The following is a 23098-nucleotide window of genomic DNA, read 5'->3' on the forward strand; positions in this document are numbered from 1 at the left end:
TTTGTTCAATTCCTTCACCTGTTTGGTTGTGCTTTCCTGTAATTCTTTAAGGGATTTTTGTGTTTCCTGTTTAAGGGCTTCTACTTGTTTACTTGCGTTCTCCTGTATTTCTTTAAGGGATTTTTGTGTTTCCTCTTTAAGGGCTTGTACCTCTTTACCTGTGTTCTCCTGTATTTCTTTAAGGGAGTTATTCCTGTCCTTCTTAAATTCCTCTATCACCATTATGAGATATGATTTTAGATCCAAATCTTGCTTTTCCAGTGTTTTGTGATATCCAGAACATGCTGTGGTAGGAGTACTAGGTTCTGAAGAAGTCAAGTAGTCTTGGTTTCTGTTGGTAAGATTCTTGCATTTGTCTTTCGCTACCTGTTGATCGCTGGTCATAGATGTTATTGCTGTCTCTGACTGGAGTTTGTTCCTCCTGTGGGTATGTAAGCCTGTGTCAGCACTTCTGGGAGATCAGCTCTCCTCAGGTAAGACCTATGTGCAGAGGACTGTGGATCAGCTGTCCCTCTTGAGTCCTGGGTTCAAAGCACACCCTGAAGACAGGCTCTCCACTTGCTGGAAAAGTATAGAGAATGCTGTGGATCTGCTTTTCCTCTTAGGTGTAGATGGAGGTAGAAAGGATCCTGTCCTGACTGCCCTGCCACTTGTGAGGCCTGTGTATCATGGCTGTTCCTGCCTTAGAAAGTCACCAGAGAGAAAATGTCAATATCACTCAAGTCCCTGGGCTAGAACACTCCGTGGAGGCAAGCTTTCTGCTTGTGGGGAAGGGGCAGAGAGTGCTGTGGATCTGCTGTCCCTCCTATGTGTAGGTGGAGGTAGAAAGGATCCTGTTCTGGCTGGCCTGTCACTTGTGAAGCCTGTCCCTCCAAGGTGGTCCTGCCTTAGAAAGACACTGTAGAGAAAAGCAGATGTGTTCTTCATATAAGATGATACAAATGTGAATATTTCTGAAAATACTGTTTTAGATTAATTGTCATTTTCCTTCTCTCTTGTTATTTGATGTTTCTTTATGGTTTTGAAAGAAGTTATAGCATTCTGCTTAATGCATAATTTCACTCTTTTTCTCTACAATTCTGAATCAATTCTGCATGCTGATTCCATGCATTTCTATTTTTGTGTACATGTAAACTTGAAACCAGTCCATGTAAATTAATGGATCAAAATCATGTAATTTGGATATATAAACCAACAAAGTGGCATAAAAGTAAGTTTTATTTCTGTACACTGTTACAAAATTTAATAAGAAAAGGACAAGAAGAAAGTACCAATAGTGAAGTACTTCATGGAATGAAAACATTCAAAGGTTGGGAAGGATTCATCCTTCTGGCTAATATCAAGAAATGCATACTTCTTGGCTTGTAGACTGGAAAGACAAACCTTATTTCTCTTTCCTATGTTGCAAGTTTGATGATGAAAATGCCAAGTAACTTTGCACAAAAAAGAGCAAGCATGCAGCCAAAAAGGATGGCACTGTTGATGCTACAGCTGGTGCCCTGGCTGGCCTAATACAGCCAAAGGATGATTAGAAGGTTTAAAGACGCAAGGAAAAGCCCCAGTGCAGCCAAAACTCTGTCCTGTTAGAGGAATTTGCAGATACTATTTATTCCAGAAAAACCTTGGACAAAAGGAAATACTTAGCTGCAAAGTCCAAGGTTGAAAAGAATACGAAAAGGGAGAAGGCCCTCACTACTGTCATAAAGCCAATTGGTGGTACCAAGAATGGTGGTGCCCAGATGGTGAAGCTTCAAAAAATGCCTAGGCATTATCCTACTGAAGACATGCTTCAGAAGCTGCTGAACCATGGCAAAAACCCTTGGGTTAGTGTGTGAGAGGGCTTCTTGGCAGTATAACTCCTAGGACCTTCCTGATCATCTTCACCTGGTACCACAGGGGCAAGATAGTAGTTTTTCTGAAGCAGGTGGGAAGTGGGTTGTTACTTGTGACTAGACATCTTGCCATCAACCAAGTCCATCTGGGCAGAACTCACCAGATATTTGTCATTGCCACCTCTACAAAAGTTGATATCAGCAAGGTTAAAATCCCCAAATACTTCAAGAAGAAGTAGCTGAACAAGCTCAGGCACCAGGATGGCAATATTTTTGACTTGGAGGAGAACTGTGAGATTAAAAGAGCATCACAAGGCTGATCAGAGAACATTGTGGGCTGGCAGATTTTAAGTTCCAGGGTTACCCAAGATCTCAGTTTTCCTAAAAATGGGATGTATCTTTTTTTTTGTAATTTGGTTTTTGTTGGTTTTTCTGAGACAGGGTTTCTCTGTGTAGCCCTGGCTGTCCTGGAGCTCACTCTGTAGACCAGGCTGGCCTCGAACTCAGACTCTGTCTCCCAAGTACTGGGACTATAGGTGTGCGCCACCACTGCCCGACTGGATGTATCTTTACAAAGCGATTATTTTAAATTGCTAACAACCTAATTAAACAACTTCAAAAAACCCAAAACTACAGAAAAAAAAGGAAAAAATGGACTTCTTATCTTAATGAAAGTAGAATAGACAATGTCCTTATTGTGGTCATATTGTCTAATATTCATATTTCATGAAGAGCAACCGGAATTGCTCTAATAGTTTCAGGACTTCTGGGTCTTAATTTTATCCCCTTCTCTTCCCTCTTTCTGGTTATTTCTGTCTAGATGAGTTAGAAATATTTGTTGGAATCCAAGGTAAAAGACCCATATTTAGTCTCTGAGACCATTATTTGAATCACTCAAAAATGATATGATTAATTAGTTTTCCAAATATCCAGTGCAGAGCAATATCAACCAGTTTTACTGTGGTTATAACAACACTATTATATATGTTAAATGGTACTTTCCATTCTCACTTGGTCCTGAAAACATCACTAGATTATTTTCTCATTTACTCCTTTATGAAAGGATTATTGTACTATTTATTTATAAAATTTCTCCTGATGAGACTTAGACACTTGTTGGGGTTATTATTATTTTGATATTTTAATATATGTGTTTATATTGTTCGTTTGTCTGTAAAGGAGAGATTCAATTTCCTAGGATATTCTTCTCCAGAAATTCTCTAGGAATTCTGTACCACAGTACACATATATTTCATAATAGTTTCCTAAATATTTGTAATAATTTCTACACCATTCTACTTAGATACTTTTCAGGCTAATATGAATTATTACCAAGATTTATTAATAACTTACTAACTATATGCACAATAAAAAACTTTGAAATATTGTATTTAAGAACAGAAAAGGTATGGAAGGAAAGACTTGATGATAATTGTAAAATATTTCAAACTCTGATATATGGTAAATAACTCAGCACTATATAAATACACATTACAACTGAGCATGCTCAATTAAAAATTCTACTACATTCATCATATTTACCTCTGTGCTATAGTGGAAAAATATATATCGCATAACAATGTGGTGAATGATGATGAAGAAGAATACACACACACACACACACCCACACACCACACACATACATATACATATACATATACATATACATATATATATATATATATATATATATATATATATATATATTCCTTTAAATTCTTTCCCTTAAATACCCTGAAATGATCATGACTCATTTGCTTACATTTTTTGATGTGGAAATCATATTTAAAGGAAAAACCCAACAGGAAATCTGATCAAACAAGATTTATTTTAAAATACCATAGTAATCACAGAAATGAAAGCTAAGCAACCAACAATAAGATTCTGCATCAAATCTATCATATTAGTCAAAATGAGAAAACCAAGTAATTACCACATCAAGAATTTAGGAAGTAAAACAGCATGAGTCTTCCTGCATACTGAAGGAAATGGGAATTTAAAGTGCCACTTATGAAGGCATCTAAAGTAGTTTGGAAATTAAATGTGCATAACTTATGACAAGCAAACACTTCCCTAAGTGTATATATCCTGAAAAATTATTTCATACTTTCATATTGGACTTTGGTATATATTAGAGATTCCTACAAGCTGGAGGCAAATTGGTCATGTGCATATTGAAGTAAACATAAGTAGGAGTTGGGAAATAATTACAGCCACTTATATCAGATTATGCCTAAATTCTTAAGATGAACCTGTCTCTGTCTTATCTGTTTTCCCAGTGTTCTGTGATAAGTAGAAGTCAGGTTGGAAACTCGAGGGTTAAGGCAGCTCATATCTGAAGGTGAAGAGCAAGCAAAATTCCTTCTGCTTCAATAATTCCAGTCTGTTCTTTTCTATAATTTCCAACTGTGTGGGTGAGGCCCAGCCATTTTATAGTAGACAAGCTGCTTTATTCAGTCTACTGGGTTGAATGTTAATTGCATATTTAAAATATTTTACACCAAAATCAATGCTTCTGTTTGATTAAAATCAGGGTACTATGTCATAGCTAAAGTGATATATAGAATTAACCATCAGAGAGATGTCAAAAGTAAATATTTTTGTTGTAAGCCTGAAGTAGTTCAAAGCCATGATTCTGAATAGCTTCTTTTTAAAACTTACCATTTTGAAACAATGCACATAAAATTATTAAAATGCAAACACATACATTAGTTTCATTTTTAGTAAAAGAAGTAAAGCAATCAGTATCTAGAACTTTAAGCTCAAATTTAATGTATCAGAATTCATTATTCTGAACTTCACATAGCCATGAAATTGGAAAATACATAATATTATGAAGACAAAACAATAGTGGTGACATAAGACCAATGTATGTGGAATATTTTAATCTGGTATTTAGAAGAAAAGTAAAAATAAAATTGATTACGTTATTCCTTTAGCTGGAAGGCCATCAAAGTATCAACTCTTCCCTTAATTACTATGCCTTCATTGGCCTATTCTTCCACTGTGTCATCCTGCATTCATCATCTCTCATCTCTTTTGCCCACTTCACATTATTCTCACTGATAAAAAGTGATTTCTGAAATTTTATATCAAATAAGAATTTTCCTGGTAATTCCTATCCATCTGACTTCTAATATAAAATTTGACCTCTGATTTTGTCTCTGCTCAGAGTAGCTCATTAAATATCTGACTTGCCATGTTTAAGATGGTCTAGTAGAGCCATTTATATCATACATGCTCACAATGAAAGTTTTGTGCCATAAATAAAAGGGACTTCAAATCTCAAACAGATGATTCAAGTCAAAAAGTAAATACTCAAAGATGTATCAAGTCCTAGTATCAAATGTCATTTGCTTTAGTCACTAAGTCTTCAGTGATGGAATGAGAGAAAGGAACAAAATCAAAAATAAAAACAAACAAAATACAAAATATCTGAGTAATTCAGAAGAAACTTTCAAGATGATAACAAACTTAATTATCTCTACTTTGACTTATTTCTAATATCTTTGCCCCCTGATTCAATTGTATGTTATTTCTTGATTAGATGCATTTAGGAGGCTGAGAGGAAAACATAGAAAGGGAAAAACACAAGATTTGTGATAAGTTGAGTTGGTTACACAATACCAAATAGTCAGTCCTGAAATACATACAGGTAACAAGTAGATTGTATGTATTCATATATACATATGCATATATATAATTATAATATATGCCTATTATTTATTAAAAATATATATTGGAAACATTTTCATATATTCCTACATGTAAATATCTGCATATATGTGTGTGTGTGTATGTGTGTGAGAGTTATCCAAAAAGAGGCCATGAATTGGGAAGAGTGTGAGGAGGGATATTTAGGACCAATTTCTGGAGGAGGGTAGGAAGTAGAATGTTATATGATTGTAATATAGCTCAAAAATTTTAAAAGATAATAGAAAAAAATAATGATTTTCACTTGAGAAAATTAAGTGTATTTTTAGAAACATATTTCAATTCTTTTTAATGTTTTTCTTTTTTAATTGTTGTAACAACATTTGTTTTCTTTCCACTTCTTATATTTGGTTTGATCACTTTTCAGTTGTGTTCCTAATCACTCACATTCTTGAAGAGTTCTTCAACATTTCCAAATAATCACAACAACAACAACAATAACAACAACAACAAAAAAGCATAGAAATGTAAGACTCTCATTCTTTTAAGCCTCTTCTTCATGGACTTATGCAAGGATGTACTGGAAATTACAAGAATCCTAAATTAAGAAATCAATAATTTTCATGTTTTTTATTAATTGTTATTTACTTTACATCCTGAGCTCAGCTTCTTCTCTCTTCTCCTCTCAGTTCTTCTCTTTTACCCCCTTTCCCCTCTATCTACCCCCCCTCTTCTTCTCCTTAGAAAAGAAGAGGTCTCCCATGGATAGCAATTCACCATGGAGAATCAAGATGTAGTAATACTCAGTGCATCTTCTTGTATTCTTGGTTCTTGAAAATCACATCACATGTATGGAATCCAGTTTACAACTTTTAACCTTTCTGACCTAGGACATAAAATTTGATCTTGTGTAAAATAGGTTCATGCTACCTATTCAAAAAGGGAGCTTAAGAATAAAATGTGATATATATGATATAAAATGAAGCTAAATAAATACATATACTTATTATATATTAGATATGTGTTTGCATATTTATTCATTTATTATATATATTTATTAAGCATATTTGCATATTTATTAAATATATACTTATATATTTGTCTTCATTTTACTAAAAATTGATTTTATTTATATAATATTGAAAGGGTCCACAGTGAAATACCACATTATTCTTTTGCTTCCTATACCATGTCATGACCTTGCTTCTCACAATGCTGATGAGAAATCCAATTTATTGTCATGTATAATATTTGAAATTTGTTTTACTTAACATAGACTGAGGATATGACAAAATAACTTAATAATTGCTTTTACTTCCTTCCAAACTATGTTTTATAATGGTAAAATCTGTGTCTGCCTTCTATATACCATTTTTCCATCTACTAGCATAGAGTGCAGCAGAGTTGTCTTACGCATGTGTTAAATGATTGAATACAGATCCCAGAGCTTGCACTGCACAGATCTAAGCTTTCATAGGGAAAGATAAAAGTAAGAAATGTAACATAGCTTTAACCAAAGTGCATAGAGCTGAACTTTGAATTCCAGAGAAGATTTCCTATGAAATTTAAGCCATGGATAAAGTATTCAGTAATGAGGAAGATTTACCCAGGAAATAAAAGTTTGCAGATTTTTAGCAGACTGGAGACTGGATAAAGGTGATGTCATTCATTACATGAAGTCCAGGCTTAGGAGCCTGATTGGCTTGTAAGCTTTGGTAATCTGCTGAAATAGTTTAAGCAGATAAGAGACTCATCTATCTACTCAAGAGTCAAAATTAAAGCTAATAGGTTCTCTGGATTTATTTCAGAATTCATATTGTAAAATAAACAGAAAATTTCCTTTAATTTTCTGGATGGGGGAATACAGAGAAAAAGAACCACATAGAGTGGATTAGATACAATAGGCCGAACTAGAAAATATCATCATGCTTGGAATTTATTATAAATGAGATTTTGGTTAGTAAGTGGACTTTGTTAGAAAGGCAAAAAAAATTATTCACATTTCCATGCATAATTGTTTACAATTTAATCAGATGAAATTATTTCCTAGGGGGAAAACACTTTATAAAAACAGATAATTTATCAGGTTTCTCTACCAAAATGATGTATACTTTTTAATGACCTCCGGATTTCCATTATCATTTATTGATGCACCTTATCTTCCTTAGTTTGGCTCCATTTACTGGGACTCCGTGGAGAGAAATGCATCAAGAAACTTCTGTTTGTGTGCTGTGGTGTATTTTCGCTGCTTCTGAAGACTTTCACTGATTGCCAGAGTGAGAGTCACATGAAATTTTGCTAAGTCAGACTCGCATGTTGAGGTAAGACACATGGTGAGGCAGGACCCATGGAGGACATGTGATGTTTGGATGGATATAAATAGAGCTCAACAGACAGAGGAGGAAGCTGATGTGGGCTTGCTTGGATAACTAAATGCTTGTTGGTCTCATGTCTTCATTAATCTTCACTTCACTGAGCGAGGCAAAGCCAGAAGTACTCTTAGAATTCTGGGCGGGGTTATACCTTCTAACTTGGACTGAAGCTGCAACCTGTCTCTGCTAGGGAGTGCTACTGTTGTTGATTTGTGTTTGCAATCAGGACTTTACGAGACTTGGCTGCTGGACTGCTCTGATAAGGTAGAAAATAGAAGAAATGAAGGCAATCCATCTCAGGATAACAGAGAATTTTTCTTTATGTTGATCTTTCTATTATATATAAAAATTGATCAATTGATATGCATTTTCATAATGATAAAATAGCACAACTAGATGACTCTCTATGTATGAAATCCTTCTTCTGATCGTCACTTGATTAATCCCTCTTAACTTCTGTTTCTATTAATTATTTAGTAATATAAATTCAGAGAATTACATGCATATTTTTGTCAAATTTCAAAGTCATCAGTCTATCTAATTGATGTGCATTTAATCCACGAAGGACCTTTTTATTATCATTTTTACTTGACACATACTAAGACAATATGTTTTGTCAATTCTGTGTGATATTTTAGAACTTGCATCCAATGTATATGTTCAGACCAGAATAACTGCCGTAGTTATTCCTTCAGATGATTTGGGGATTGCTTTTAACAGAAAATATGTTCTGTTTGCTTAGTTGTTTCCTAACTTAGTTTACTAATCTTTAATCATATGTTTCATTCCTGATACCTTGACAATGAGGAACTTGTGCTCCTGGTAACATTTAAAATTATGTCTGAAAAAAAGGCAATATGGTCGCCAGGCAGTGGTGGTGCATGCCTTTTATCCCAGCACTTGGGACGCAGAGGCAGGCAGATTTCTGAGTTCAAGGCCAACCTCGTCTACAGAGTGAGATCCAGGACAGCCAGGGCTACACAGAGAAACCCTGTCTCGAAAAAACAAAAACAAAAACAAAAACAAAAACAAAGAAAGACAATATGGAGTTTAGTACCCAGTGAAGGAGTTGTAGAATGGACCAATGGAGCTGAGGGGTTTGCAGCCCCTTAGGACGAACAACAATATGAACTAAGTAGTACCCTCAGAGCTCCCAGGGTCTCAACCACCAACCAAAGACTGCACATGGAGGGGTCTGATTGTTCAGGCAGCATGTGTATAGTAGAGGATTGCAAATTCAATCATCAATAGGAGGAGAGGAGCTCGGCCCTGTGAAAGTTCTGTGCCCCAGTGTAGGGGAATGCCAGGGCCAGAAAGTGGGAGAGGGCAGGGTGGCAGGCATGGGGAAGTGGGAGGCAACAGGGGTTTGTTTTCGTTGTTTTTGTTTGTTTCTTTGTTTTTTGGAGGGGAAACTAGGAATGGGGAAATTTACATGTAAATAAAGAAAATATCTAAAAAAAAAAAAACAAAAAAACAACTTGGGTCTGTGTGTTTTGGTTCACAGAATAATGTCTTAGACCATTGTGTTTGGTAGGAAGGAGTTTGTGACAGCTGGCTACATTTCATTAATAACCAGAAAGCAGAGAGCAATGAAGGTCCAAACATAGTCAAGAAAATTCTGGGGCGGTGGTAGCACATGCCTTTAATCCCAGCACTTGGGAGGCAGAGACAGGTGGATTTCTAAGTTTGAAGCCAGCCTGGTCTACAGAGTGAGTTCCAGGACAGCCAGGGCTACACAGAGAAAACCTGTCTCAAAAAAAAAAAAATCTTCACAGTTAAACACAGAGGATAACATAATGAAGAACAGTATTTGCTACTACATCAGTTACTAAAACAATTTTTTTTTTTGTGATGAACTCTTGTTTGCCTTTAGGGTTTTAAAAACGTTTGGCAAGTTACCTGGGAAAATCTGGGGATTTGTCTCAGTTGCTAACACAAATAATCATGTCTGAGTACAACCACCATGCAACTAGTGAGAAGGCCTTAACCAATAATTTCTAACACAAAATTATATAAAAGGTAAAACAAATGAAAGCCAGAGCCAAGTAGGATAGCTTACAGAAGAATGAATCTCAGCTCAAAGGTAGTGGCTGTAGCAATCTCTAAGGTGTCACTGTGTACATGACTATAAAAGATAGTCTTTTTAAAAGTATATACCTATACTTCACAAATTATAGGAACACTATTTTTTGGATCAGGATATAATTCCAACATCTCAAGAAATATTGTTCTTCGAAAGTATACTTAAGGCAGAATACGTAAAATGTTGAGAATCAGAAGTATTGGCAAAAAGTTTCAACAAAAGATGCATTAACTGAGGCATATGTATCATTTAAGAGTGAGGCATAGATAAAAGGAATGTAGACATTAGAAATTCCTGGAGACTGCCATGAGGGAGCAATATAATTTCTTGTTTTACTTGGAGGACCAATACATTTATGAAGACTCTGTGAAGTTTATGGGATTATTTGTGCAAAGAAGAGCCTGAGCTCTTTTTCTATTGTGTAATGTTTTGTTTATGTTTTATTGTACAACGCTTTGGAAGCAGTTTCTTCAGGCATTTCATTAATGAGTACCAATTTTATTAATTAAATCCCTTCAAATAATTTAAAGAACAATTATAAATTAAAATATCTAATAGAACAGTAGGTGGCCATCAGTTACGTAGGCAATGACCCAAACTGCTGGTATTCTGTCTGGACTCCACCCCCAGAGTTACCTGGCAACAGACAGGTATGCTCCTCCCTACAGTTACCTGGCAACTGCCAGGTAGATCCAGCCCACTATAAAAGGAGCTGCTTGCCCCCTTGGTCTCTTGCTCCTTCTCTTACTCTCTTGACTCTCTTACTCTTGTTTCCCACTTACCCCCTCTCTCCCCATTCCCTTCCCCCTTCTCTCCACAAGGTCATGGCCGGCCTCTACTTCTCTACCCTTCTTCCTCTCTCTGCCTTTCTACAATAAACACCTTAAAACCATGGACTGCCTCTTCTCATCCGGATGCACAATGGTGGAACAATGGAGCCGATCTTCCCCTGAGGAGCCACGGATCTAACCTCCCACCAGAAGCTGCTTAGCACTCTCAGAAGGTCTCCACCAACCCAAGCTGCCTGGACAAGCAAGCCTAGGACTCTGCTCCCTGCATGACCTAGCTGTAGCTCCCTCCTCCCTGCCCTTTTCCCTTAGACCCAGGCCAGAGTCTGGAGCCCACACTCAGTTCTCAGCACTTCTACAGCATAAAGTGGTGTCTGTGGTGCCTAAGAGCTAGAACCTGTCATCCTCAGCCTCAGTGCAGGCCCAGGGACCCCGAGCTGATTCCCGCAGTTCCTCGGGGACCTCAGACTGTGCCTTCCCCTCAGACTGTGCCTTCCCCACTCCTGGAGCAGAGTCTTAGCTGAGGCGTGGGTCCGGCAGGGCCATATTGGGACCCACAATTATTATTATTATTATTATTATTATTATTATTATTATTTAATCTTTTTTTTCACAATACAGTCATTATCCATCTCTCAGTACACACTCTGACAGTTCTTCATCCCATTCCTCTCCACAGTCTCCAAGAGGAAGTCCCCACACCCCTAACCCCAAGTACACTCCGTTAGGCCACTGCATTCCCTCGAGCCTCAAGTCTCTCAAAGGTTAGGTGCATCTCCTCTCTTCATAATAAATGAACTCAGAAATTTACCTGTCTTCATAGTCACAAACACTAAGCATAGCTGAGTGTGGGATCTTGCCTTGTTCTAAGATCACCACTCCTACCGTGTTTGAATGGGAACTCCCTCTTTCCTAGGCAAGCCTGAATTCAGAAATCTGCCTGCCTTTGTAAACATAAACGATAATCACAGTTGGGTGAACTCTGACCTTGAGATCATTATTTTCTTATCTCCTGGTGCCTCTTTTGTCTTGTTTTTGAACCTTTTGTCTTGTTTTTTATTTATTCCTTTCCCTCACTGACTCATTAGTGCAGTTGCCTCTGTTCTTTCAGGTTGGTGAAGACCCTCATACAATTCATATTGCATTCTTATATTTTGCACAGCTGAAAAATCTTGTTTATATATTCTTGAACTCATGTTTTCAGTTCTTTCCCACAGCCTTAAGGGTTATCCTGAAGGTCATAGTACTTACCATTTTGTTGAAGAATGTGGACACATTCTTGCTTCCCTGAATACTGCGGTTTTTAGTTATCATGGAGTCCTTGTCCTTGGCAGGCAAAACATTTCCTGAAGGAGAAACATGAAGTAAAATGTCTACATTATCATAACAAGTTTTATGCCTATCAAGTGTCAGCACATGTGAAAGCCCATACTGTGCTGGCTCTGCTTCAGGGACAATAACTTGTGTCTCTCAATCCCTTCTGCTGCCATGCAGGATTTGGCATGAATGCAGATTCCTTCCCCTATAACAATGCTACAAAATAGGAAGGTAGTTTCAAGTATGTTTTGTAATGTTAAATGCATGGTAGATAAAGAACACTTTAGTCAGTTTCTACTGTTTTAATTAAATGCCTAGGGATAATTATGAAGAACAACATTGTATTTTAATGATCCAGAAATGTGGAAGTCCAAAACATATTGACATGAAAGTGTGCTAGGTACCTGGAAAAGATTGCTTTCTGCTTTGAGAATAGCCACGTATTGTTTGTACCTCAAATCTATGTGCTTGTGAGCTTGGTATTTCATGAGTATGACTGGTCTATACTTTTCAGGTTTACTATGTTCCTTTGTACTATATTGCTAAATACTGCCCCCACACTCCAGTTGCTCCCACAGATGAGGAAATCCTTGGGTACACTAAGTGATGAAACTTAAAATTAATTTAAAACAATTAGCTGAATAAACATGCCTACAGTCTAAAATGGGACAGAGAAGAAATAGGCAAAATTTCAGTTCCTGGGATTGAGGTCTGAGGAAAGACCACGAGGAGAAGAGACAGAAGGTAGAGAGAGGAGAAGACACCAAAGAATAGGTGAATAGTGAAAATATTGCCATGAAGGATGGCCAATTTGAGTAAGAGTGGCTCAGATGAATTATGGGAAGTTATAACTCAGGGTTCTTGACTGGGAAGTAGACAAAATAGCTTAGCATGTAGATATCTACCTAGCTATAGTGCTTTAAAGGTTTATCATAAATATAAAGGTTTTATGTTTTTTATCTGGTTACTAAAGGATCCATAGTGGGGCAGAAACCCCCAATTAATATTAAATATTTATCACAACAAAATGGCAAACAACTTATGGCAATTAGAACCCAAGCTTAACTTGATGGATTTCTGTATATTGAGCCATCCCTGACAAAGTAGCTAAAACCATCAAGTGGCAAAAAGACAGTATTTTCAACAAATGGTGCTGGTTCAACTGGTGGTCAGGATGTAGAAAAATGCAAATTGATCCATTCTTATTGCCTTGTATAAAGCTCAAGTCCAAGTGGATCAAGGACCTCAACATAAAACCAGATACACTGACACTAATAGAAGAGAAAAGGGGGCGGGGGAGAGCCTTGAACACATGAGCACAGAGAAAAATCTCCTGGACAGAACACCAGTGGCTCATGCCATCAGATTAGGAATTGATAAATGGGACCTCATGAAACTGGAAAGCTTCTGTAAGGCAAAGGACATAGTCAATAAAACAAATCAGCTACATACGGATTGGGAAAAATTCTTCCCTAATACCACATCTGATAGATGTGGGCTAATATCCAAAATATATAAAGAAGCTAATCACCAAAAAAAACAAACAACCCAATCAAAAAATACATATTGAACTAAACCGAGGTTTCACAACTAAGGAATCTCCAATGGCTGAGAAGCACCTAGAGAAATGTTCATCAGATCCTTAGTCATCAGATCCTTAGTGATCAGAGAAATGCAAATCAAAAGGACCCTGAGATGCTACCTTATTCCAACCAGAATGGCTAAGATCAAAACCTCAGGTGACAACACATGTTGGAGAGGATGTGGAGAAAGAGGAACACCTCTCCGTTTTTGGTGGGATTGCAAACTGTTACAACCACTCTGGAAATCAATCTGGAGGTTCCTCAGAAAATTGGAAATAGATCTACCTGAAGATCCAGCTATACCACTCTTGGAACTATACCCAAAAGATGCCCCACCATGCCATGGGTGTAAGTATTCTACTGTGTTCATAGCTGCTTTTTTTTTTTTTAATAGCCAGAAGCTAGAAACAACCCAGATGTTCCATGATAGAAGTATTGATACCGAAAATGTGGTTCATTTACACAATGGAATACTACTCAGCTATTAACAACAAGGAAATTCTGAGTTTTGCAGGCAAATGGATGAAACTAGAAAATTTCATCCTGAGTGAGGTAACTGAGACCCAAAAGGACACACAAGATATGTACTCACTAGTAAGTAGATATTAGCAAAAAGAAAAATAAAAGTACAGAATACCCAAAATATAGTCCACAGAACTCAAAAATGTCAACAAGCTGAAGAGCCCAAGTCAGGATGCCTCAGTCCCACATGGGAGGGAGAAGAAAGCAATCACAATTGGGGAGGGAAAGGGGACAGGAGGGGGCATGGGGAGGAGAGAGGAACCTGGTCTGGTACAAGGTGAGGGAAAAGGACTGAAGCCCTGAGGGCCAGCAGAAAGAATTGGAAACAGGCAGCCCTGGGAGGTAGGAGGTTGGGCTGACTCTCCAGAATGCACCAGAAACCTGGGAGGTGAGAGACACTCAGGACTTAAAGTGAGGGACCTTAGATGCAATGCCTGACAGTTGGGAGAGGGTGCTTTTACAGCCCACCTCCAGCAGGAAGACAGGGAATCAAATGAGGGAAGGGGGAGGAGACCACACAGTCTCAACTCTGACCACAACTCTGTCTTAAAGAACTGCAGGGATGGAAAAGGAGAGGAGCCTGAGAAAAAGAAGGTCTAGGGACAGGCCCAAAGTGAGATCCAGCTCAAGGGGAGGTCCCAAGGCTTGATACTATTACTGAGGCTATGGAGTACTCACAAAAAGGGACCTAGCATGACCGCACTCAGGGAGACCCAAAAAGCAGCTGAAAGTATCAGATGCAGATATTTGCACCAAACTAATGGGTAGAAACAGCTGACCCGATGTTTTTGAATGAGGGAAAGGTTAATAGAAGATGAGAAGAAGGGCAACCCTGTAGGAGGACCAGCAATCTCAATTAATCTAGACTCCCAAGATCTCTCGTATACTGGACCACCAAACAGGCAGCATACAGCAGGTAATATGAGTGCCCCCCCGCAACACACATACAGCAGGTGACTATCTTGTCTGTGTTCATTCAGAGATGATGCACCTAACATTCAAGAGACTGGAGGCCCCAGGGAGTTTAGAGGTCAGGTCGGGTCGGGGGGTAGGGATATCCATATGGATACAGAGAGTTGGAGAGGAGATATGGGATGTGGAACAGTTAGAGGGTAGACAAGAGGAGGAATAAAATATGGAGTGTGAAAAATTAGTTAATTAGTTAATTAATTTTTAAAAAGCTCTGGCATTCTAGTAAAAACAGCTGTGCACCTCATTCCCTTGAAGAGATAAGCTGTGTGTTTAATTTTCCTGGGTATTCAAGTGCTTATCAGAATGCACAAGTTCTTTCTCCTCCCCTCTACATATTTTTTGTTCACAGTATATTAAACACAGATGAAGGGAGAGACATGAAATTTGGATGGAAGTGTCCATATTCCTGCTGTTTCATAGACAATACTCACCAAGCAAATGCCCCTGATCCAAATGGACATTAATATACATGGCAGCATTCTTCCTTATCTCTTTTTAACCAGAATTTATAGGCTGAACTTTCAATGCTAAATTTTGTCAGGATTAATGTTTTTATAAAAAAATTCTCCCTTTCAATAAGCTTCTATTAATTAATATTTTCATTCTTCACATTACCCATTTATTAATGTTCTGCCTTATGTTCAGACAATTCCCAGAGTAAATACATAATTCCCTGGAAATATCCCTTAGCTGTTAATCTTGTTGCCTAGTGTTTCCTCACCTGAATTCCTCAAATGAGTCCTTATTTTGTTTACTATATGCCTGCACTGCATTCTCCATTCATTTATTCTAAAATATTTGGCAATAGTACCGCTTTCAGCCACTGTCTGCTCATTGTATATGTAGTGATCTCATTTTGTCATTTTCTATATCAGGTGAACTAATGTAACTCAAACTCTTGATTTCCCTCCAAAGTATCATTGGCTAGTACTAAACTATTAAGTAGCAATTAACTGTTATCTTTATGAGACAGAAATACATGTAGTCATGTATCACCAAGACTTATTGGACAAATAAAGCATAATTCCTTAAAAAAATGAAGTCTCTTTACTATTCTCCAGAAGGATTTTAAGTACACAGCAAACAAACTGACTTGCAATCAATCTATGTTTGCAAAACTAACTTTGTCCTTAAGATGTGGAAAGGATATCATATTTTTGCCCATGCACAGCTAATTGTATATTTAAGTTAGATTTAGATAATTGTTTGGTAAAGTCTAATGCCAACTATTTGAACTAATTAGACTATTAAGAATAATTGCAAACCAAAACCTCTTTCCTGGGGCTATTTATGACTGTGATCAGATATTTTAAAGTAAATAGAGTTATTAAATTCCAAGTGAGAAAACTCTTAAAATATGCAAATAGGGGGAAATCATCATAGGACAGACAGAAAAACAACAGCCATACTTTGAAAGTTTATGTAATTCTAAAGAGTAGCACATTCTTGGATTTTTATAATCCTATCTTTAGATTATTGTAGAATAAGTGTTTTCACTTTTATTAAGGTCACAAAATGCTTTTATTTTTTAGTCAAATTTTATAATTAAGAAGTAATGCAAGGAATTACAAGGAAACAAATTCTGCTGTTATTAATTTGATTTAAAATTAGGTGTCATTTTAAGGATTTATATACATTGATCAAATGGGACAAAATATGGGGATACAAAGTAATGTTTAGTGCAATATGTAAGGTATAATAATTAAATCAAAATAATTAATATACATAACATGAAATATCTTTTCCAATATTTACTTGATAGATATTTTGAATATATAATAGATTACTATGAAGAAAAGTCATCCTACTGAACAATATAATTATTATATGTACCTCCAAACAAATAATACTTTTTATGTACAGATCAGTCTCACCTCCTTCTGTCAACAAAACTGCATTTTTGTAGATCTTTCTTGTAATCATTGTTTATTTATTTATTCTCTCATATATTACATTCCTACTGCAATTTCCACTCCCCCCAGCCCTCCCAATCCCCTTCACTTACCTGCCCACTTGCTCTTCACTTCTATGATATTTCCTTTAAGAAAACAACAGATGGTCTCCCCAGGATATCAACCAAGCATGTATATGGAGTTGCAATAAAACTAGGTACCTCTCCTTGTATTTAGGATAGAAGGAAAAACCTAGTAGGAGGACAAGAATACCAAAAGTAGGAAAAGAAACATTTCATGCTCTCTTCATTAGAAATCTCATTAAAATACCAAGCTATACAACTATAACATATATGGAAAGGGACTAGGTTAGACTCATGAAGACTCCCTGAGTGTTAAGTCTCAATGAGCCCCTATAAGTCCAGGTTTGTTAGTTCTTTGAGTTTGTTTGAAGCATTCATGACCTCTCCTCTTCCCCTTCTTCCACACAATGCACTAAGGTCTGCCTAATATTTGGTTGTCGGTTTCTGCATCTGTTTCTGTCAGTTAAGGTACGGAGCCTCTCTGATGTCGATAATTCCAGGTTCCTGTCTGTATTGACTGGTTTTGTGTGTCAACTTGACACAAGCTGGAGTTATCACAGAGAAGGGAGCTTCAGTTGGGGAAGTGCCTCCATGAGATACAGCTGTGGGGCATTTTCTCAATTAGTGATCAAGGGGCTAGGGCCCCTTGTGGGTGGTGCCATCCCTGCGTTGGAAGTCTTGAGTTCTATAAGAAAGCAGCCTGAGCAAGCCAGGGGAAGCAAGCCAGTAAGGAACATCCCTCCATGGCCTCTGCATCAGCTGCTGCTTATTGACCTGCTTGAGTTCCAGTCCTGACTTCCTTTAGTGATGAGCAGCAATGTGGAAGTGTAAGCTGAATAAACCCTCTCCTCCCTAACTTGCATCTTGGTCATGATATTTTGTGCAGGAATAGAAACCCTGACTAAAACACTTTCTATCAGTATAAAGGAGTATCTTTAGGAATTATTTCTTTACCTTTTCCCTCTTGGTTTGTTTGGTTCTATACTAGGACTTGGAGCCATCTGGCCTCTGGTTTCTGTTCCAACAGGCACTGTCAGGTATGCACTCCCTCTCTTGGTATGGGTCTCAATCTGAGCCATTCTTTGGTTAGTTAATCCCATAATTTCTCTACTACCTTTCTGTAGCACATCAGGCATGACTAATTATAGGTCAAAGGTTTCATTCCTTGGTTAGTGCCCCAATACTTCCAATGAAAGTCTTGCCTTGTTATAGGATATGGTCAGTTCAGGCTACATGTCACCTACTACTGGTAACCTTATCTAGGATAACCCAAGAATATTCCTGGAAGTTTCTATTGTACTCCATTTCTATCTTGTTTCTGAATTGCCCCATGACTCCAGAGATTACTCTCAGTATTCTCTCTTTCAATTCTTGCCCCCACCTTATCCCTCTTGTTCTAGTCCATATTTCTTCAATATAACCTGAGGAAATTCTGTTTTCCCTTTCCAGAGAGATCAGTGTATTTCCCCTTGAGCCTTTTTTCTTACTTAGCCTTTCTGCTAGCAGGAATTATAGCATGATTATCTTTTACTTTACAGTTAATATCCATTTATAAGTGAGTATATACAATATTTGTGTTTCTACATCTGAGTTTCCTCACTCATGATAAATTTTCTAATTCCATTCATTTTTCTGTAAACTTCATAATGCCATTGTTTTCAACAGCACAGTAATAGTACAGTGTCCAAATGTACTACATGTTCTTTATCCATTATTCTATTGAGGAACATCTAGGTTGTTTCAGTGTCTGGTTATTAAAAATAACATTGCTATGTACATACTGAACAACTGCCCTTCTGGTGTAGTGGGGGATCTTTTGGATATATATCCAGGTGTAATATAGCTGGGTTTTGAGGTATATTGATTCACAGTTGTCTAAGAAACCACAATATTTATTTCCAAACTGGCTGTACAAATTTAAACTTCCACCAGCAGTCGAGGTGTATTTTTTTGCTCCACATTCTTGACATCATAAACTGTCACTAGTGTTGATTTTAGCCATTTTTACAGGTGTAAAATTGTAAAAGTTAAGTTTAGTTCTTCATGCTCACAGAAATAAGATTCAGACTCAAAATATATTTATAAATACTTTGGCCATATAGCTAGGCTCTTCTATCAGTAGACCATAACTTAAATTAACTTACATTAACTTAAATTAACCTATTTACTATAATATACATTCTGCTACATGGCTATTATCTGTGCTCATGTCCATATTGTCACATCTTCCTGGATGAATCTCTAACCTGGCACTCTCTCAGAATCCTTTCTGAATCTTATATGTCCCACTTTCTGTTTCTTGTCTAAGCCACAGTCCATCAGATTTATTATTGACAGGTGCTACATCCATATAGATATAAAATATTCTCTCAATATAAAGTAGAATCTCAGAGTCATTTATGACTTGCATCTCTTTGATGATTAAGGATGTTGAATATTTCTGCAAATGCTTCTTGGCCATTTGCGATTCCTCTGTTGAGAATTCTCTGATTATATCTACACCTCATTTTAATTGGATTATTTAGTTTGATGTCTAGGTTTTTAAAAAATATGCATATACTTATATATGTATTTTTACATATATATATACACATATACATATATATTTAGAGAGAGAGAGATAGTCCTCTGTCAGATGTAGAGTTGGTGAAAATATTTTCCCATTCTCTAGCCTGCTATTTAAAGATACTGACAGTTCTTTTGCCTTGCAGAAGCTTCTCCATTTTATGAGGTCCTTTGCTACCCTTCTCTGTTGATTTTGATGAAGTTGTCTCTTGTTAGATGTATTCAAGCCTAGTCCCCACTCACTCTCTGGCAGCACACAAAAGCTCTAGAATAAAAAGAACTAAATGCATCCAAGAGGAGTAGATGGAAGGAAATAATGAAATTAATGGCTGAAATAAAGTAGAATCAATGAGAATAATACAAGAATCAATGAAATGAAGAGTTAGTTGTTTGAAAAATGACCAAGAAGATAGAAAAACTCTTAATCAAACTAAGTAAAGACAGTGAGGGACTATCCACATTAACACAATCAGATGCAAAATGTTGGACATAACAACATAATCAGCCCCCTTTCTACAGCTTTCTTGTGTAACAGAACTAGTTGGTGTATACCCAAAGGGAATGAAATTATAGTGCTATAGATGAAGTGCTGCTTTCCAGCCAACTGTACTATGATAAATTCACAGGAGATTTGCTCAGGTGATTTAGAGGACCGCCTTCTCCTGGTTTCTGAGATAGCATTGGGGAGTTTCAGGGGAAAAAAAGAAATACAAAGTCGAAAACTAAGAAAATGAAGTACTTCAAAGAGGAGGGTGTAGTCCACTATGTTGTCTTGCTAATAACATTAAGTCTATGCCATTGAACTTGACAAGTGGGGATTACTTGTTATCTTGACTAGAATGGTTCCAGTAGAATGTCAACACTAAATCTTGAGTAACTAAGTATTGGCATGGGATTATAACAAAGTCTGTTTTCAGACCTTTCAAGGAATTTAGCAAAGCAGGAAAGGATTACAATGTCATTTTAATTGAGTTAGAGTCAAAGAACACTGGTTTTATTTTATTGGTACTGAAATTTTAATTTTTTTTTCTGCAAGGTGAGAAGTGTTTCAGCATGCTTGTTGATAGAAATGTTTTAGTTGAATAAAGACTGATGAATTAAGATAGAGAAGAGAGGAAGAATTATAGAGCAATATAATTATGTTATTCTTTACAGTTTTTCTCCTCTCTTTTTCATTATACTGTTTTAGTTTTCTAAAGGGTGAGAGAATATTGTACTGTGTCTTTAATTTGTATTTAATTGGGTTGCTTGATATAATCTGTAAACCAAGAAATTTCAAGGGACTTTCTTAGATACTATTTTCCTTTATGCATCTATAAAATAATAGAATAAATGTCCTTGGATGCACTTCAGTTTTAGCCTGAGAATTGACTCCAAGTGAAGTCTAAATTTGAACTCTTCTCAACAGAAGAGCATGCCTAGAGACAACATTTTTGCAGCAAATTTTGGATCAACCAAACTACAGTATGACTGTAAATGCCTGAGTAGTAATAAAACCACTGTTGATTTGAGCTATGAAATTCTGAATGATTTATTGCAGAGGGAAAGCTTACTGATGCAAGATATATCATACAAATGGAGATAATAGCCTTAGGAAAGACTATGACTACTTGACCCATTGTAACCAGAAAGAAGACAAATTACTTGAGTTTAGATTGCTGAAAGTAAGCTGGTAAGTTTCTTGGTTGTAGTTTATAAAAGCTGTCTCTTGAAAGAATATCTTTTCTTCATCATATAAAGCACAAGGAAATGAGGAAAGGTGTTATTTGAAGAAACACCAGAAATCAAGAAATATTATCAAAGAATGGAGTAGTCACTCAGCTAGAGAAGTGTTTCAATATTTTACAAACACCAACGAGCATGATTAAGGATTCAGGTCATCCCTTTGTAGTACACATAATGGCATATGACTCTGTTCAGCTCTACTGCACTGATATAGAACAGGAGAGAAACAGGATTCTGTTTATTATTATTTTAGGAGTAGAAACAATATATGAAAGGGAAAAATGAGGTAGGGCAAATATTCTAGGCAAGTAATTATACAGCTAATAACAGGATGATGGTGATTGGAGCTGGCCGAGAAATATTTAGGACAATAGTATCACCATTCAAGTAAGACAGTAGTTGATCTCCAAATGTGAAAGGAGAGTCAATTGAAATACAAAAACTTATTGTTAAATACTAGAATAAATGTAAAGTAAGAGAGAGGAGGATAGAGAAGATAATGAAGACAAAGAGGATGAGGGTAAAGTTAAACAAAAGGAAATATCTAAAGATAGTGTATTATGCTGAGAGTTATTACACTTAGGACTGTGTCAAAACGTGTGTGTGTGTGTTGGTTTTTTGTTTGTGTGTATGTTAGTGTAGAGAGAGGGAATAAGAGGGGAAAAAGTCAGAGACAGAGAGAGATAGAGACAGAGACATACAGATCAACAGAAAGAGAGAGACAGAGAGACAGAGAGAGAGAGAGAGAGAGAGAGAGAGAGAGAGAGAGAGTTTCAAGTATTGAAAGTAATAAAGTATGGGGTAAACATGTGATGTTCAAAAGCAAAGTTACAAGTAAAGAAGACCAATTAACAGAGAAAAATAATGAACTAACAATCAAGAAACAATGAAATCAGTGTGGATATGTGGCTAGTCATTTAAATGAGTATTTCAATGTAGGTTATTAGGGCTGTGATAAAACTACATATCCAAAAGCAACTTGGAAAGAAAATGGTTTATTTCTTATTATAGCTTTCTGAACCTACTCTAGAACTTTGGGAATTCAAAGCAGGAACCTGATGCAGAAGCAGTGTAGGAGGAGAGGGTTGCTTGTTGAATTGATCTTCATGGCTTGCTCTGTCTGCTTTCTAATAGAACTACCAAGCTAAGAGTGGTCCCACTCACTATGATCTTGGTGGCACAAGCTAGCCTACAGGCCAATATTATGTATACATTTCTCAATTATGGTTTCTTTTTAGTTAACTCTAGCTTGTGTGAACTTGTCGAAAACAATCAAGCCAGCAATTGAGATCTTTCCTCTGCAGGAGGATTCTGCCTTGTAGAGGTGTGTTGATTCAGGACTGTGCCCATAGAGGTACCCTGTTATTTTCTGGCTAGAAAGTTCACCTCTTCAGTTCTGGAACAGAGCCCACTGGAATCTATGGCAGCCCACTGTTTTCCATAGAAGACCTGGAACCAGTAAGACAACCTGGTCAAGCCCTTGCTGTTGCTGTGCCACACCTGTGGAAAGGACCAAGCTGCTGCTGTTAGGCCTGCTCATGCCCCCCTATTGAGTACTCTTCAACTTAGAGGGTAAAAACCTTTGAAAGATTCTTCCACAAATGGTTATCTTTTCTGTCCCCATTTCTCTCTTACTTTCAAGAATTGGTGAGCCAGGATCCTCATGAAGCCTACCCCACCCCCATTGTCACCTGACATTCATAGTGATGT

At 37.0% G+C, this 23098-nt stretch overlaps 1 long non-coding RNA gene and 1 pseudogene across 3 annotated transcripts in view; one reads left to right on the plus strand and one right to left on the minus strand.

Annotated features, from left to right (window-relative positions):
* The window catches only part of LOC116081568, a 27401-nt pseudogene extending 25249 nt beyond the window's left edge, over positions 1–2152 (plus strand).
* A 4043-nt stretch (positions 2153–6195) lies between these two features.
* LOC116081933 overlaps positions 6196–23098 on the minus strand; it is an 84389-nt gene continuing 67486 nt past the window's right edge. For 2 of the 3 annotated variants that reach the window (XR_004115100.1, XR_004115099.1), the window contains 3 exons: positions 17129–17267; positions 11981–12075; positions 7588–8114 (listed from right to left, as the gene is read on the minus strand). This is a non-coding gene — a long non-coding RNA (uncharacterized LOC116081933). Of the gene's footprint in view, positions 6373–7587; positions 8115–11980; positions 12076–17128; positions 17268–23098 lie in introns of those variants that run through there. The other variant, XR_004115101.1, reaches the window with a different exon arrangement.

The sequence above is a fragment of the Mastomys coucha genome, unplaced genomic scaffold (assembly GCF_008632895.1).
Source record: "Mastomys coucha isolate ucsf_1 unplaced genomic scaffold, UCSF_Mcou_1 pScaffold7, whole genome shotgun sequence".
Classification (NCBI taxonomy): domain Eukaryota; kingdom Metazoa; phylum Chordata; class Mammalia; order Rodentia; family Muridae; genus Mastomys; species Mastomys coucha.